Source organism: Lissotriton helveticus, chromosome 5_1, assembly GCF_964261635.1.
Source record: "Lissotriton helveticus chromosome 5_1, aLisHel1.1, whole genome shotgun sequence".
Lineage (NCBI taxonomy): Eukaryota > Metazoa > Chordata > Amphibia > Caudata > Salamandridae > Lissotriton > Lissotriton helveticus.
This window is the reverse complement of record NC_136065.1, coordinates 34,900,171-34,919,123: the sequence shown is the minus strand read 5'-3', so window position 1 is coordinate 34,919,123 and position 18,953 is coordinate 34,900,171.

The following is an 18,953-nucleotide window of genomic DNA, read 5'->3' as shown; positions in this document are numbered from 1 at the left end:
CGCCACCTTCCCGGAAGACTGGAAACACGCTGAACTCACCGCCCTTCTGAAAAAACCCACAGCGAACCCCACCGAACTCAAAAATTTCCGCCCCATCTCGCTTCTCCCATTCCCGGCCAAAGTCATCGAGAAAGCTGTCAACAACCAGCTCGCCGCCTTCCTCGAAGCCAACAAATCCCTCGACCCCTCACAATCTGGCTTTCGAGCAAAACACAGCACGGAGACCGCCCTCATCGCAGCAACAGACGACATTCGTACTCTACTGGACAATGGTGACACAGTCGCCCTCATCCTCCTCGACCTCTCTGCAGCTTTCGACACAGTCTGCCACAACACCCTCCTACAACGCCTCAATAACATCGGAATCCAAGGAAAAGCACTTGAATGGATCACCTCGTTCCTCACCGGAAGAACCCAGAGAGTCCGCCTCCCACCATTCAAGTCCGAGGCCTCTGAAGTTATCTGCGGCGTACCACAAGGATCCTCACTCAGTCCCACCCTCTTCAAAGTATACATGAGCCCCCTCGCGGCCATCGCACGCCAACACAACCTCAACATCATCTCCTACGCGGATGACACTCAACTGATCCTTTCCCTCACCAATGACCCCAGCACCGCCAAAACCAACCTACACGAAGGAATGAAAGAAGTTGCCGAATGGATGAAACAAAGCCGTCTGAAACTGAACTCAGACAAAACAGAAGTCCTCATCTTAGGTACATCCCCCTCTGCATGGAATGACTCCTGGTGGCCGGAAGCCCTCGGAAAAGCACCCATCCCGACTGACCACGCACGGAACCTAGGCGTCATCCTGGATTCTTCACTCTCAATGAACAGACAAGTCAGCGCCGTATCCTCTTCCTGCTTCAACATTCTTCGCATGCTCAGAAAAACATTTCGCTGGATCCCCTCCGAAACAAGGAAAATAGTCACCCACGCTCTGGTCACGAGCCGACTGGACTACGGAAACACCCTCTACGCAGGCACTACCGCAAAACTCCAGAAGAAACTCCAACAAATCCAAAACGCCTCAGCCAGACTCATATTAGACATCCCACGCAACGATCACATCTCTGGTCACCTTAAAGACCTCCACTGGCTACCCGTCAATAAGAGGATCACCTTCCGACTGCTTACCCACGCACACAAATCACTCTACGACATCGGTCCAGAATGCCTCAACTCACGACTGTCCTTCTACACCCCCTCCCGCCAACTACGCTCTTCCAGCCAAGCCCTCGCCACTGTACCTCGCATCAACAAGACCACCATGGGAGGCAGATCCTTTTCATACCTGGCTGCTAAAACATGGAACTCTCTCCCCGCTTACCTTCGCCTTACCCAGAACCACCTAGCATTCAGAAAGCAACTTAAAACGTGGATATTTGACAAGTAATTCTCCTCCCCTTCCTAAGCGCCTTGAAACCCTCCGGGTATGTAGTGCGCTATATAAATCTTTTGACTTGACTTGACTTGACTTACTAGGTTACGCCACTATGGGAATTTTGCCAATGAACGTCGTTGCTAACATTTATTCACACATGTATTCAGAAAAACCCTAGTTAGTGCTTCCCGGTTATCCTAACCTGCACCTAACTTTCCTCGAGCCTGTGACCTCAGGGCAAATGGATTCTATTCACCACTTGCCATTCAATTCCCCGGGGAGTTCAGACAACACAAAACTAGACGGTTTACAATTGCATTGATTAATACATATAACAATATAAGAACAAGAATACAAATGATAAAACAATTCATGAATTCAAAGGCAACACATTTCAAGAGATTGATCAGATCCTTAAAATGGCCGCTCTTGTAGCAGCATCAATATACTAGCAGCTACCGACTTGACTAGCCTAACTAGTCCTACCTCACTCTCAACTAGTCCCTAACCATCCTCTGGCTACCAGAAAAACTGATAGAGCGCGCGAGGCCACCCGACCAATAATTTCGCCGTTTCCGGCTTCGGGCCCATATACTTTCAATTCACCATATACATTGATCAGGTGACTTCACGGGCTCTACCAATTTGTGTGTTATTCCCTAATTGTTATTCCTCAGTGTACCCGACTTACCATTCACCAACATGGGTACCTAATGACCACAATGAATCAGGGAGCTAGCTGTAAAGAAAAGGCAGCAAAATATACCAACCCAAATGACATTCAAATACTTTGTAAAATGACCACGGACAACTGGAAGGTTTAAAATCTTTATCTAAAGTTCGTTTTCTTCTATCTTAAGATTTACAAGAATAAGGCAATCAATAACCAAGATAATGAAAAGTACATAACTATAGAGAAATAAAGTCAGGGTAACCATTGAAATACTGATATGAGATGCAACGGGATTATGCTATGCAATTCAGAAATGTTTAAGCATGGAACAGTCTATGCACGTGTGACTATGAGAGGGCCTATGGAGAGAAAACACGCTATTTAAGGCAAAAGTTCTTTGGACAGTCTAAGCAAGGAGGTTCTAGACCATATCAGAAAATGACAAACTGCAATGCAAAATATAATTTCTAACAGGTAGGGTAACATGGGAACACGTTATGAGAAAAATGCAATTGACTTTATGTTTCAATGGTTGCGGAAAGCATGGAAAATATCATATGCCAAAGTATTGTCTTTATCAAAGCAAAAGACAGAAAAATAGAAAGGTGCAAGATTTCAGAGATTTTCACAGTAATATTCACCTAGATTGGTGTGGAAACCAAACCCTGGCCACGGGTCAGTTAAGAACGGGAAACCCTCGAGGAAGGATACCCCTCAATGGACAGCAGGTGCAGAATGGACACCCAGGACAGGACAGGAACCCTTCGGATTTTGGAAATCAGGACAGGAAACCCTCAGGACAGGAATCAGGACAGGACCCTCAGGACAGGACCGGAACCCACAGTTCGGAAGCAACGCCTGCGCTCCACCCTCTCTGCAGCTATCGATCAGGACCCCGATTGGATCAGCGAACTCCCAGCAAAGTGCTCCGCCAGCACTTTAAGGTTCAGTAAAACCTTAGTCTATGGTCAAATTCGGACAGAGTGCTCCGCAGTACTCTGTATCTTCAGTCACCTATTGAGTGCGATGGGTCAGTGACAGGTCAGCTAAACCAGACAAGTCGGACGACTTCCCTAGGTGAACCCAGGGTAGTTATACCTTTTGGGACAGTGTACCACCCCCCAAATGTTGCAAAGTGTCAGAATCCCTCAATTTGGATTGGTCCTAAGGTAGGATTTGGGTAACACACCAATCATAACAGACTATTTGGATGCTGCATTAGCATATTTGGGTACCGCCTAGCGAGATTGGGGTTCTCATAAGAACATTCAGAGAAATACAATGGTAATATTAACATTGTTTCGGACTAGGAACACGTGATTCCGTCCGGCTGAGTTCGTAGGTCAGCTTCTCAGGAGCATCTTGCCCATCACTGCCAGCTGGCGGTGTTCCATCAGCCAAGGTTGTCAGAGTCCCTGAAAGGCGCGCAGGCGCAGAAGGGACCCTCAAGATGGCTTTCGGTTTGGTCAGACCCCCATTCCCCGCGGTACATGAAAAGTAAGCGAGAACAAATTAATACATAAAAATAACGGTATGAAAACACATCATTGGTTTTGGTACTTTCAACTTATCACTATAAAATATACTTATGCAGTCTAAATGTTAGCTACATAGATACGAGGACGAGAGCAGTGGCACGAGCAGTACCACGTTACTGGCAAGCTATGTATTACGCATGCGCATAAATTTCCCTCCAAACCTGCAGACACGTCAGGACACGTGAGTGTGACTGGCGCATGCGCAGTAACTAAATACAAGCGGCGGCCATATTTTTAGGAACTCCGATTAATACATTAGAAACACATAGGCAAGCTTCTTAAACTTTGTTCAAACCCTAAAATAAACGTTAGTAAGACGTACATTTATTACCTTGTTACACATAAACGAGGTTCATGACTGAAGCAAAGCTTTGCTTCATCACTACCACCACCAGTACTACCACTACTACCACCTCCAGTACTACCACTACTACGGCCACCAGTACTACCACTACTACAGCCACCAGTACTACCACTACCACCACCACCAGTACTACCACCACCACCAGTACTACCAGTACCACCACTACCAGTACTACCACTACCAGTACTACCACTACCAGTACTACCAGTACCACTACCACCACCACCAGTACCACCACCACCAGTACTACCACCACCAGTACTACCAGTACCACCACCACTACCAGTACTACCACTACCAGTACCACCACCACCAGTACTACCACTACCAGTACCACCACCAGTACCACCACTACCAGTACTACCACCACCAGTACTACCACCACCAATACTACCACTATCAGTACCACCACCTACAGTACTACCACTACTACCACTACCAGTACCACCACCACCAGTACTACCAGTAACACCACCACCAGTACTACCACTACCAGTACCACCACCACCAGTACTACCACTACCAGTACCACCACCAGTACTACCACTACCAGTACCACCACCACCAGTACTACCAGTACTACCACCATCAGTACTACCAGTACTACAACCAGCAGTACTACCACTACTACAGCCACCAGTACTACCACTACTACAGCCACCAGTACTACCACTACCACCACCACCACCACCACCAGTACTACCAGTACCACCACACCCAGCACCACCACTACCAGTACTACCACTACCAGTACTACCAGTACCACTACCACTACCACCACCACCAGTACCACCATCACCAGTACTACCACCACCAGTACTACCAGTACCACCACCACCACCATTACTACCACTACCAGTACCACCACTACCACCAGTACTACCACTACACAGCAACCAGTACTACCATTACCACCACCACCACCACCACCAGTACTACCAGTACCACCACCACCAGCACCACCACTACCAGTACTACCACTACCAGTACTACCAGTACCACTACCACCACCACCAGTACCACCATCACCAGTACTACCACCACCAGTAACACCAGTACCACCACCCCCACCAGTACTACCACTACCAGTACCACCACCACCAGTACTACCAGTACTACAGGCACCAGTACTACCACTACCACCACCACCAGTCACTGGCATTTAAAATGCCAATAGCTCAAACTCTCACAACTGCGAGACCTCACAAGAAGGACATCACAGGCAGCAGCTGTGCAAGCTTCTTACACTCACAAGGAGACCACAGGCAGCAGAGGTGCAAGCTTCTCACACTCGCAAGAAGGACATCACAAGCAGCAGTGGTGCAAGGTTCCCTTACACACTCACAGCAGGTACTGTGCCAAGGCAGCAGCAGCAACAGAGCAAGAGTCCCTTACAAAGAACAGGCACAGCACAGAGATGCACAATGCAATCTTCTCATACTCACAGGCAGCAGCGGTGCAAGCTTCTCACACTCACAAGAAGGACATCACAGGCAGCAGCTGTGCAAGCTTCTTACACTCACAAGGAGACCACAGGCAGCTGAGGTGCAAGCTTCTCCCACTCACAAGAAGGACATCACAAGCAGCAGCGGTGTAAGCTTCTCACACTCACAAGAACGACATCACAGGCAGCAGCAGTGCAAGCTTCTTACACTCACAAGGAGACCACAGGCAGCAGAGGTGCAAGCTTCTCACACTCGCAAGAAGGACATCACAAGCAGCAGTGGTGCAAGCTTCCCTTACACACTCACAGCAGGTACTGTGCCAAGGCAGCGCAGCAGGTGTAGTACCACCAGTGTGGGGTACCTACCATTGTGCAGCAGGTGCAGTGGCACCAGTGCGCCTCATTGGTGTAACACACTCACTACCACACACTCCCCCCACAGACTCTCCATCACACACTCACCACTACACACACAACCACATACACAACAACACACCACCAGCCGTCAGTGCACGCTATCACCAGGGCCAAACACCATCAGCCATCAATGCACACTTTCACAAACAACAAACACCACCAGGCATACAACACCAGCCGTCAGTGCATCCTTTTACAAGGCGCACTCACCAGCAACCAACAGTGCACCCTTTTACCAAACACACACACCATCAGCCATCTGTGCACGCTTTTACTAACTACACACCAACCAGCCGTCAGTGCACCCTTCCAAAAGGCACACACACCTCCAGCTGGCAGTGCAGTACTTTACCAAGCACACACACCACCAGCCATCAGTGCACAATTTCTACAGGCAGTCACGGCCATCAGTACATGCATCGATTGTTACACATCCACAATTAAGTATTGTAACAATCTCAGTATGGTACACTTTAGTTTTAAACATATTCATGTAAAAGCACAGCATGCCACCATTGCTACAATTACAATCTAACACACATAATTCCACTACACACCACATTAACACACTCCATAACACTTAGCAAAAATACATTACCATTTACAATGCCATTAGCTCAAACTCAAATAAATCCGAGCCCGATTGCATTTCTAATGCTTGTTATTCTTGCATTAGAACACTTCATTACACAAATATGACAAAATCGATATCTATTTGGTTTCCAAGATGGAGATAAACAGACTAACCTTTGTGTTTTTGTACCTTAGACATCCTCTTATTTTTATCCAAACCCGACTCTACGCTCCCAGCTTTCTCGCAGACGTCAAAGCTTTTACCACTCACTGGGGCATATTCTCAAGAATGTGAGATAACCATCGCAAAAGTAACTTAACGCAACTCCCAACATCGTGGGAAAATTACGCCATGTCAATGAAGCATTCTCAACACGGTGGCACCATGCGATAGTCACCAGATAAATATGTAACCATATTTTTACCACGAGGCAGTAGACGCCACGTAGCTGCGGTTATCAGAACGTCGAGCTTTATTATCAGGTATCCTGTTTATATTTTAATGCTTTCATCAGTCTGTCGTCTCCATATGCCATTTAAGACACGTCGCCTTTCACTAGGCAACTGACGCCACGACATTGGATTAATCATTACGCTAAGCACTCAGCAGGCACCCAATCAGTGCTTTCACGTTGCTGTCAGCTCTACTATTCATCAAAATATGAGCCATTACATGTGCCACGTTAGCACTTAAAGATTTCTGAAGCCATTGCTTAGCCCACAACTAGTGATTATCTGGCCTTATTCATCTGCACAATGCAGCGCCTGTCGGCAGGGGATGCATGATCTCTCCTATTAAGTTGCTGAGCTCCCGCCAGCTTTTAATTCTATCTGGTATTAACTGTGCTGCCATGATCATCTGATCTACAAAGTGATATCAATTATATTACATATAAAAAGACATGATGCAAAGACCCTGATTGGATCTATTTCTACATGGTTATTCCACTAACACCCCAAAGTACTCATGTTTGCTACAAGATGGTAGCGTCCTGAGGAGGACACTTATGTGTAGAAACGCGTAGACGAAAACCATCTCTCCTTCAGATCATTGAAAACATCTGTATACATAATATTTTATATTCACTGATTCTCTAATGAAAGAACTTTTTATCGTCATTTGTTATTTCTGTCTATGTCATTGATTATCCTCATGACCATTTTTATCAATTTTATCTAATTAAATTCTCAAATGCTAATTTTGTGCTTGATTATTATTATTATTTATTTATTAATTTGTTATTACTTGAACTGTGCCAGTATACTTGCTTTTGCCTGGGTACGTTATTTTTTCATAAATAGTCACCAGATAATGCGTCAAATGTCTGTATCAAAACCAACGCCAGGCCGCATAAATGCGAACGCAAAAAAAGCTGCGATGAGGCCAATTGCGATACATAAATCAGCGAAAACCAGCGACAGACCTACAATACACACGCGTCGGGGGGAAAAATCCCCATAAAGTAGAAAAAAAAGACTAACAAATGCCAAAAAACAGTGAAGCACAATGGATGGTGCCGGAGCAAGTATGGAGGAGAACCAGAACCCCACAAGCCCCCCGGAGGAAGAGCCTAGGTCCTCGGGGTCAGGGAAGGCCAAGTAGAAGAAGAGTAGGAAGAAGCGCTTCAGTCCGCAGGAAAACAGGATTCTGATAACGGAGGTGGTCGAACACCATCAACAACTGTTTGTTACCTCCACTGTGTCATTGGCAACCAAAAATGGACTATGGCAGTCCATCGCGGACAAAGTAAATGCAGTCAGAGTGCTGAAGAGAACAATGAAAGAGGTCAAGAGGCGCTGGAATGACGTCAAGCACAAAACCAAGCTGAAACTCTCCAACAACCGGAAGGCAGCAATGCAGGCTTGAGGTGGCAGTCCTGAGCCACAGGATGAGTTGGACGATATGGAGGAAATGGTGTACACAGTCATCAGCGGGGAGACGGTGGAAGGAGTCGGGGTATTGGACACTACTCAAAATGACCAGACACAACAGCACCAGGATGAGTAACAACCAGGAACTGGGGGTAGGGGCGGAGATGGGCACCATGGCACACATGTACAATTGAGTAGAGCACATCTGCCGACAAACCGTGCCCCAACCCCCAACACCCACCATGAGACCAATGTACCCAAGTATGCAACATCTCAGCAATGCATAAGCACAGGAGTCAAAGGCACATCGCATGAACTAGAGAAGTGGCAGCACAAACAGAGGTGGAAGGGCCACTCTCCCAACATGCAGCACACATACATTACATGTAGAGCACATCAACACTGACCACAATGTGTCACAAACCGCAACACGTCCACAACAGAACAGAGAACACAACTAGTGTCGACTGGGTGTAGACACTGGCCAATCACAAGGGCATTACAGGGAAATGTGAGTTGAGAATGTACAAGTACAAAGACACGCACGTCTGTTGTCTAAATGTCCACTGTCCCGCATCAAATAGGCAGCTCCTCCCAAACAGTCATGATGTACACAGTCATGCAGTCTGTCTGTAAACATGGACAATGCGACAACATACATGTGAACTCAATGTTAAACTGCATCTCCCCTTAACATTGCAAGGGAGAATCAACACCTCCTGCAGAGCAGCCCAACCCTCTCTTCTCTGATGACGAAGAGGACCACCACAGACTCGACCCCTACGACCTCCAGCAGTTCATTGACAGAATCCACGACACACCTCCAGGAGGAGGGTAGCCCAGCTGCAACTAGGACAGTTCACCCCTTGCACAGACCACACAGCATGCAGCACCCACCACAACGTCTGCCTCCCAGGACCCCCATGAATACCACATGCCCTTCCAATGCCTTGTGTTGGGGAGCCAGGAGCAGCTGGCTGAACAGGTGTGGGTGGGCTTTGAATGCATGGCAGTCAAACTGTATGCCAAACGTGGGTGTCTAAGTCCCATCAAGGACCACTCACAGGCCCTAACGGACACCCACAGTCTGCTCCACGCTCTCCAACGGACCATGGCTGACATCACTGGAGCCCTGATTCAGAGACTAGAACAACTGTTCAGTCAGAGTGGCTCCAGGGATGTCAGTGGGAGTTGGGACACATGCAAAGTTTAATTGAGACCATGGAGCGTGCTAATGCTGAAAGATGGGCTGCAACGGCTGCACACCAGCGAGTGGTAGCTGGGTTCTACAATGACATCAAGATCATCCTCATGGCATTGCTGCCACAAGGCCTGATGCAGATGCATCCTGCTGCTCCCACCACATCCACATCTCCGCCCCTGAAGTGTAAGTGCCACACAGTGCGGCAGACATTCCACCTTCGGCCCCTGAGATGTAAATGCCACAGAGTGCTGGAGACAGAATACCACCGCCCACATGTGATGTGGATGAAACCTCCTTTGTGGTAAGAAGGACGCAGTAGCATTCATCTCCGCAATATGGCCGGTTTCAGCTTGGTACTGCCCTCTGTCTCATCACCTTCCACTGTCCCCCGATGTACCCTGCGACATTCACCTTGGACCTTGACATGGACTGCCATAATCTGTTTGATCACCAATGACACAGCAATCAGACTGCAGACTGAACACTTCCTCTTCCTTAGGACTTGTTATTCCCTGAAGGACGCTGGCTGGCCTTCCATGGGCCAACATTGTAAAGTGGGGATTGCATGGCCCTGTACTGCTCCAGATGCAACACTCCACTGAATGTGCGTTAAACATTCTTTTCACAAATATGTGTTGTGTCCATGGTCTTCCAAGTGTGGTAGTATGGATGAATGTAGGGTCAGTGAATTACTCTTACATCCATGTGTCGCATGTCATTGGACTTGGGTCACAGGGTGACACATTGCTGAATGTTGTCCGGGTCACACTGACGGCACAACAGTGACACACGTATTTGTTACTTCCTTGTACAGCCCCATTTTTTTTTTTTTTAAGAACTTTATTCGTGATTGTACTTGTTCAGCATGTTATATAATCGGCAGTAGCATGACATACATCACGGTTTTCATTTTTCATCCCCAACCTACCAACAAACTCAGAGCTTTAATCATTTGTTCCCAAGGTTATCGTCATTTCCAACAGTTATAAATTCCGTGCCCTCCTCGTGGTGCCCCCCTCCTCCTCCCCTTACCCTCCCCAACTAACCCTCCCCCTACCCATATAACTTTGGTGCTTAAACATTCTGTCCCTGCGTTCCACGCTCCCCATTGCTGTTTCCGTCTTCACAGGATTTTGTAATGATGCAGTCATCACCCAACCCCCACATATCCCAATGCCATTCTCATGTTATCAGAATTCCACTGGGGTCCAGTACGCTTATGTGGCCTGGGACTGAGGTTGATCAATGTCTTCCAATTCTAGGAGCACAGTCTCCCAGTCCAGTGCCACGGGGATTTTCCTCCTCCCCCCTTCTTCCTCCTTTCTAAGGGCAGCTCCCTCTGCTCTACCCCATTTCACCACTTCCGTCCGCCATTGCTCCACCCTAGGCGCTCCCAGGGATTTCCACTGCATTGTAATTTTTCGAACTGCTATGAGCAGGGCCAAGTCTATAAATCGCAGTTTGGGCTTCAGCTTCTTAGGGCGAGGCCTGGCTCCTAGCAGGCAATACAATGCACTAGCCTGTACCTGAATCTGGGTCACCTCCTGTAGCGTCTGGCACACCTCATTCCAGTATCTCCGCAGTCTCGGGCATGACCAGAGCATATGGAGGAGGTCTGCCTCGTCTGTGTTACATCTCGGGCATTGATGGGAAGCATTGGGGAACATTTTATGTAACCTCTTCGGAGTAAGGTACGCCCTATGAAGGATCATGGCTTGGATGTATTTAAATCTAGCATTTCTGGAGACCCTCCTCGGGTGTTCCAGAGCCACCTGCCAGGTCGTGTCCGTGAATTCCTCCCCAGTATCCCGGGACCAGAGCTCTCTTAGGGTGTCAAGGGAGATCGCAGCCTGGGCCCTGATCCCGGTATACAGCCATCGGACCAAGTGTCCCCCAGTCCCCATGAGGTGCATTAGGTGTACTAGTTCGTGTTGCTGTGGGCGGGTGCGTAGGGGCGCCCATGTCGTCCTAATGTAGTGAGAGATCGAGGCGTGTAGTAAGTAGTGTCTGTCCGACGCCCCAGTCACCTGCACGAAAGTACGGTGGTCTAGTAGGAGGTCGTCCCCAAAGAAGCTGCCCACCCCTTCAATTCCACTCGCCGTCCAGTCCCTAAGGGCATGTCTAGTGAGTCATCCCTGTGGTGTCGGGATGCCGAGCAGTGGTGTGTTGTCCGCGTACGGCAGTGCAGCGGACGTATAGGCCAGAGCCTTCCTCCAGCATAGGAGGGCGACGCGGAGCAGCGAGTGGCACTCACGCGGGATCCTGCTTTTGGGTAGCAGTAAGGCATGTAATTCCCCTCGGTCTATACGGCCCGCTGTCCAACCTATCTCCTGGAGGTTCCTCCCCGCCAGCCAGTAAGACAACCATTGAAGTTGGCTTGCATAAAAGTAGCCTTGGAAATCAGGAGCCCCCAGCCCTCCCTGTGAGGTACTGAGTTGTAGTTTCCGCAGGCCAACCCGTCGTCTACCCGGCCCCCATATCAGGGTAATCAATAGGGATTTCAGGGACTCAAAGGTACGGCGCGGTACGCATATGGGTAGATTCACAAAGTAATATAGCAGGCGTGGTAGCATGACCATCTTTGCTATCGCGACACGGCCTATGACCGACAGGGGGAGCGAGGTCCAGAAGCCGATGCTACCCCGGAGGCCGGTCATAGCCCTAGAAATGTTGCCCTCTAGTTGGTCCTCCGGCTCTCGGTATACGTGTATTCCCAGGTATTTAAAGGTCATTTGGGCCACCTGGATTGTATAATCGCCAAATGGCAGAGACGGTGGGCGGGGTCCCTCATGGAAGTAAAACCTCGTTGATTTGTCCGGGTTAATAGCCAGCCCCAAGGCCGTCTCGAATCGGTGGAAGGTGTCGTATAATGTTGTATGGTCAGCTTTAAGGTCCCGCAGGTACAGCAGCATATCGTCTGCGTTTATTGAGAGTAGATGGTACGAACCCGCCACCAGTATCCCTCTCACCTCCGCGTGTTGGCGTAGGGCAATTGCTAATGGTTCCAGTGCCAGCACGAATAACAGTGGGGACAGGGGACAGCCCTGCCTGGTGCCCCGGTGAACCAGGTATTCGTCCGACACATGGCGTCCCGTGCTCGCCCTAGCAGTGGGACCGGTATACAGCAGCGTGATCCATCGTATCAGTGGGTCCGGGAACCTGAATCGATGCAGGGCCTCGAACATAAAGGGCCAAGAGAGCGAGTCGAAGGCCTGCTTTAGGTCCAATGCGATACAACCCGCGCGCGCCAGCATGACCGGCGTCGCCGCCATGACAGCGTGCAGGCGCCTCGTGTTGAGGTAAGTACTGCGTCCCGGGAGAAACCCGCATTGGTCGCAGTGGATAAGTGTGGTCAGGTGGGGCTGAATTCGGAGGGCAATGGCCTTACTCAGGATTTTGCATTCTGTAGCCAACATGGACAATGGTCTGTAGTTCGCGAGCTCTAGAGCGTCCCTATCCGGCTTAGGGATAGATATCACCATAGCCTGCATGGTCGAGTGTGGCAAGTGACCTTTCTCAAAGGCCTCCTTGTAAATTCGTTCCAGGACCGGCACTAGCGTGTCGGCATAAGTGGAGTAAAACTCCACTGGGAGTCCATCCATGCCCGGGGTTTTGTTTCTATTCAGGTGTTTAATTGCGGCACGAATTTCGTGTTGAGTGATGGGGCCCGCCATGGATTCTCGTACCCCTACCGTCAGTTGTGGGAAGGGGAGGTCCCGCATGAATTCAGTCAGAAAGGCAGGGTCGTCCGGTCCGGGTCGGGCATACAGGGCCCGTAAGTGGTCATAAAACGCCCGGTTTATGCCGCATTGTGTGTCCACCAAGGCGCCCCTTGGGTCACGTATCCGAGTGATAACCGGGGTGTCCGGCTTGTCTCGTATGATGCGGGCAAGCAACGCCCCTGAGCGGTCAGCCTCTGTATGTTGCCGTTGCAAGTAGGCCTTGTAGTCTATATTACGCAGCGTCTCTAATGTTTCAGCGTGTAGGATATGTTGTGTCTGCAATGCCAGCTTCCTCCCCGGACCTTCCACTGCTCCCCGCTCCAGTTCCACCAAGCGGTCCTCCACCGCACACAGCGTTTTGTGGATCTCTTGTCTGGCGCCCACTAATTTCCCGATCGCCTCTCCCCTCACTACCACCTTCATCGCATCCCAGACTATGAGGTTAGAGGAGGCTGTGTCCCAGTTGATATCCCAGTATCGTGACAGGGTCTCCGAAAGAGCAGCTTTAAATGGGCCGTCTTCTAAGTGTCGGGGGTTGAGTCGCCACGTAGGGACGGGAGTCGGGATCCTGCCCCAGGAGAGGGTGCATTTGAGGGGTCTGTGATCCGAGAAGGTCTTTGCCAGATATTCCGGGACGTTCATCTGTGAGATCAGTGCTTGGGAACATAGGAAGCGGTCTATGCGTGTATGCAGGTCGTGTACAGGGGAATAAAAGGAGTATTACTTATGTGTGGGGTGTGCCTCCCTCCATACATCCCTGAGTCTCCAGCCGTCCACCCATGTTTTGAATGTGTCAGTGAGCCTAGTCGCGCCGGCCGCCTGTAGGGGCGGGTGCGACCTATCTAGGGCCAGGTCCAGTACAGCATTCCAGTCCCCGCCGAGCACCCAGGGAATGTCCGCCCATGGGGAGAGGGCCCTCCCGACCCTCTGTAGGAATGAATCCTGATCGTAGTTCGGAGCATATATACTGCCTAGGACTATCAACTTGCCATCTAAGGCCCCTTTCACCAGGATGTATCTGCCCTGATCGTCTACTTTCTGTTCAATGGCATTGAACGGTGTTCCATGTCGCACCCAGATGGTGGCCCCTCTGGAAAATGCGGAGTAGGATGTTGTGCATATAGTCCCTCTCCACTTTTTCCGTAGCTTCTGAGCCTCGGATACCGTAAGGTGCGTCTCCTGTAAGAAGGCGATTTGTGTGTGCTGTCTAAGGAGATAGGCATGGACCCGGTGTCGTTTTGGCACTGCCCCCAACCCACGCACGTTCCAGGTGACTATCTTGTATGTGCCTGTCTGGTCAGCCATGGTCGATATGTGGGGAAGTCAGTCTCGGGGTTGAGTCTATTTCGGGAACTTCGGGGAGCTGAAGACAGAAGTGTACACCTGTAAAAAATGTTAACAATTCTAAACCAAACCTGGCGCAGCCATACAACCTAGCTGAGCCCAACGTTAACAGTAACAACTTATAGAACCAAATGTATGTGCATTCGCCTTGGGGGGGTGGGTCCAGCACACATGCAGTCATTTCGCTAGCAAGTTCGGTCTCCACCGGCTCGACTGTGGCCCGGCCGGGCGCTCAATGGAAGCAGCTTGTGTTCACGGACAGGGTTTCATAATTGACCAGTATCGGTCAGAAGCCGCACCCCGGGGCCCCACCATGCAGTACCTGTTCGAGCCGTTTTGGCGGGGGGGGTTTGAAACAACGAGTTCCAATGTGTCCATTCCACCCCTACCTCCCCTCCCGCCTCCTCCACCTCTCCCTCAGTATTTAACCCCCCGGGGGCTAGGCATATCAAAAAAGGATACTCTAGTACATTGTAGGAAACTCGCTGCAGCCATCGTAGAGGATTCTACACAGGGATCTTCCGGCAGGTCAGCTGTCTATGAGATCATCTGCAGCTCTAGGCGTGATGGTGGGAAAGAGCAGCACGCTGTTGTCTGAGTCCGAGTGACCGGTGGTGTCCTCGGAATCCGAGGTTATTTTCGCCGGGTCTTCTCTAAAGGTGCCGGCCAGCGAGATGGCCTCCCGTTGTCCGTCCCTCTGGTGGTTCCTTGACGGGCCGCGTTCGGTGTTCCCTTTTCTGGGTCCAGTTGGGGATCTGCGGCTACCTCCCGGTCCCTCCTCCGGTGTTCTCGCCTCCGCGTCCCGGGATGCCTCTTGACTGCCGTCTATGCCCGTCACCTCTAGCCACTCCTCAGCGTCCGTTGGGCTTTCAAAGAAGTGGGACTTCTTCCCGTGGATGATTTTCAGGCGGGCGGGGAAGAGTAAAGCATATTTCAGGTGCGCGCTTCTCAGTTTCTTCTTCACTTCCAGATAGGAGGCCCTTTGCTTCTGCACCATATTCGTATAGTCAGGGTAGAGCGATATCCTCCGGTTTTCGAAGTGGATGGTGGATTTCTCTCGAGCTTTCCTCAGGAGGGTGTCCCTGTCCCGGTAATTAAGAATGCGGACAATGAGAGGGCGAGGCGACCGCCCCGGCTGGGGATGTCCATTCGGGATCCTATGTGCTCGTTCCACACAGAAATACGGAGAGTCCATCCGTCGCCACATGGTCCCTGAACCATTGTTCCATGAACTCCGCAGCCCGCGGTTCCTCACAGCGTTCCGGAAGGCCAATCACCCGTATGTTGTTCCTTCGGTTGCGGCCTTCCGCGTCCTCGTCCCGGTCCATCAGTGCGGCCATCTGCCCCTGTATAGCCTGGATTGATTTACCGTGGTCCGCCACCTTGGGTGTGATGTCCGTGAGCGTCATTCCCTGGTCCTTGACCCTGTCTGCCAACTTGCCATGATCTGCTTTTAGTAGGGACAGGTCACTGGTGAGGGTCCCCAGTTGGTGCTCCAGTGCATGTCGGGAGTCTCTGATCTCTTGGAGAATGAGGTCTAGCTTGTCCGGCTGTACTCCACTCTGCTCTGTCTGGCCAGCCGCTCCGCGCCTCATTCCGTCCCCCCCAGCTCCATTCAGCGGGTCGGATCCCGTCAGCTCGCCCGGACCCTCCACTGTCCTCAACCCCTTCCGACCCATGGTGTCCCAAATCAGGCGGTCTTCGCCGCGTCCGTCGAGTGTCTCTCGGTGGGTAGTTCGCACACAGTGGCCTTCTCAGTACCAGGTGGTCAATCAGGGGGTCCGGGAGGCAGCTGTTCGTGTTCCGGCAGTGGCTCTGCCGTCCAGAGGTCGTAGTTTTAAAGCGGTCGGTCTCTGCGTGGGTCCCGCTCTGCATGGACTGTGGCCCCCTGTTCATGTGGAATGCACGCAGCAGCCTCGTTGCAAGTATCAGCTCTCCTTGCCCCTCCGGCCACGGGGCGCGTCCCCGTCCCCTACGACGGTGCCTCAGGCGCTCCCGCTTCAGTCCTCAGGTGGGGGGATGGGCCGGTGCGCGGTGTGGTGCAGGATCAAGCAGACGCAGTCCCCTCGGGGTGAAGGACTGGACTATTTAAGGCCCAGCGGTGCCAGGGGACAACACCTGAAACCTTCGTGGGTTACCTGTTCTGGCGCACAAGTGACAGAGACACGGGAGACTTCCTTCGGCGTCAAAGTTCAGCGTTTATTACTGCAGGGATACAGAAATCGCAAGAAGTACAACAATGTGTAGGTTCTGAGAGTCTGCTTCAAATTGCAAATGTGGATCGCTCCTTTTATACACATTTTCGTCATTGCACAACATACGAACAAAAGGTTACAACTCAGTTCCCACAGTAAACTTCAAAAGGATTTCTTTCATGTTTTCAGAACCCCGGAACATAATTACAGTAACATTGCCGGTTCCCAACTGTAAAAGCACATCTTCTCACCGTTAGGCACATTCCACTCTAGTTGTAAACGAACGAAAGAAAGAGACAGGAACAGCTGCAAGGAAGACAGACAACAGTAGAGAAGAAAGTGTGAGGGTAATATCGGAAGCATGATCACAGGATCAAAGGATTCGATCCTAGCACATGCACAGCTAAAACAATATACCGGCACGGCAAGATTACCCTCAAGCGGAGCCATCTGCCTTTGCAGTGTCATCCCCTCGTCATAAAAGACGCACAAAGGGAATATGCATCTTCCGTAAGGCTTGGGAACTAAGGGTCATGAGGCGGACAGTTGCCTGCTCACTGACTACGTGAGGGCAAGAAACAAAATGGATGCCGTATCTAAAATGGAACCCGAGGGTTTATATGAAGAAACCCGTAAATAAGGCGAACCCTTCCAAGTAGTGTAGCGAAAATGCGTACACTTACTAAACTCGTTATTTACGGTTCATAGATACCAAACTTGCCCATATTCGATCATGCCCAAAACATCATAACGATTCTCACGGAACCTCAGATGCTCCTTTTGCCCTCATGTAGGCAAGCACTAGTCGAAATCAGAATCGATTTCAATATTCATCAGATCATCAGGTGTTGCTGGAACATTATCCTATCCATCAATGCCTCTTTGGTAACAGATGGCCTTCTTATACACGTATTAGCACAAAGGCCACATAAGGCAGGACCACACTGCACGCAAAGACAACACGTGAACAGAAACGTCACAACAATCCCTATAATCATCAGAATCTTCCAACCCCAGGTCGACATCAGGCCCCAAAACCATCCTAGAAGCGTCCAATCTCCCTCGTCCACGTGTATAGACTCCGAGATTTTATGCAACTTTGAGATGGCTTGATAGACAGTTGGAGCATTATCAGGTATAAAAATGCAGCAACTCGAATGGATGACCTTACACACACCACCTCTATCTGCTAGTACAACGTCTAGAACCATACGGTTCAACCACACGAGTCAGCTGTCTCAAGTTCCTACTATTAACCATAGGACCCCAAAACGGTAGGAAACCCTTAAAGAAGTCTCCTGCCTCTTGACCAGCAGTATCCTCTCTACTAATAACGCCTCTCACAACTCTAGTCTTATGATAATCTGAGGCAACGGTAAAAGTCGGTGGTAGAAGATTCGCGATATAACAGGTGCCTGAGAAATCACGAGGCAACCATGTATAAGCACGATCGTAACACACAAAATAAGTACCCTTGGCAGTCAGAAAGACAGGGGAAGAGAGCATCGGTAAGACATACGTCTCAGTACAAGCACTCTTCCCAAACTGAGCTCTCGGATTTTGACCAAGACCTTGCAGACAGAAGTGACCAAGGTGAGTTACGATCCAAATCGGAGACGAGCTCTTAAGCTGTCTATCACCCACTGATATACTATACTCAGTCTCACTCAGATCCTTATATGCTCGCACCTCCTCCTCTGGGATAAGCGATGCATCAAAAATATCTCTATCCAGATCAGCAATAGCTATCGCCAAAGACTTGTGGTACGGGCCAGGACCAAGGTTTACTGAGCGTGGTTCTCGATGGGGGTAGGAATCTAGTGCACTGCGGAACATAGTTTGGAATGCTCGAGCTGACCCTTGGGAGCTATAAGGAAGAAGCAAATACGGAATTCCCTTATCCATGGTATGTGGCATTAACCCACACACCCAACAGTTGGTAGTATTCATCACCAACTGATGCTGATGCAGGAGTTGAACAAAGGAATTGTTCATAAATTCCGCACGTCTGACTTGTTCATGTTGAGGCAGAAGATGAAAGGAATGAGGAGAAATAGTGGAGGAAGAATTCAAATCATGTGAAGGAGGAGTAGGCGAAATGGAAGGCAATAATAATTGAATCCCAAAATACGTTCCACCCACCAGCAACATAGAAACAGTTAGGAACAACATAAAAATCTGCAACAAAAAACATTTAGTGCGAAACACCTTATGCAATTTAGA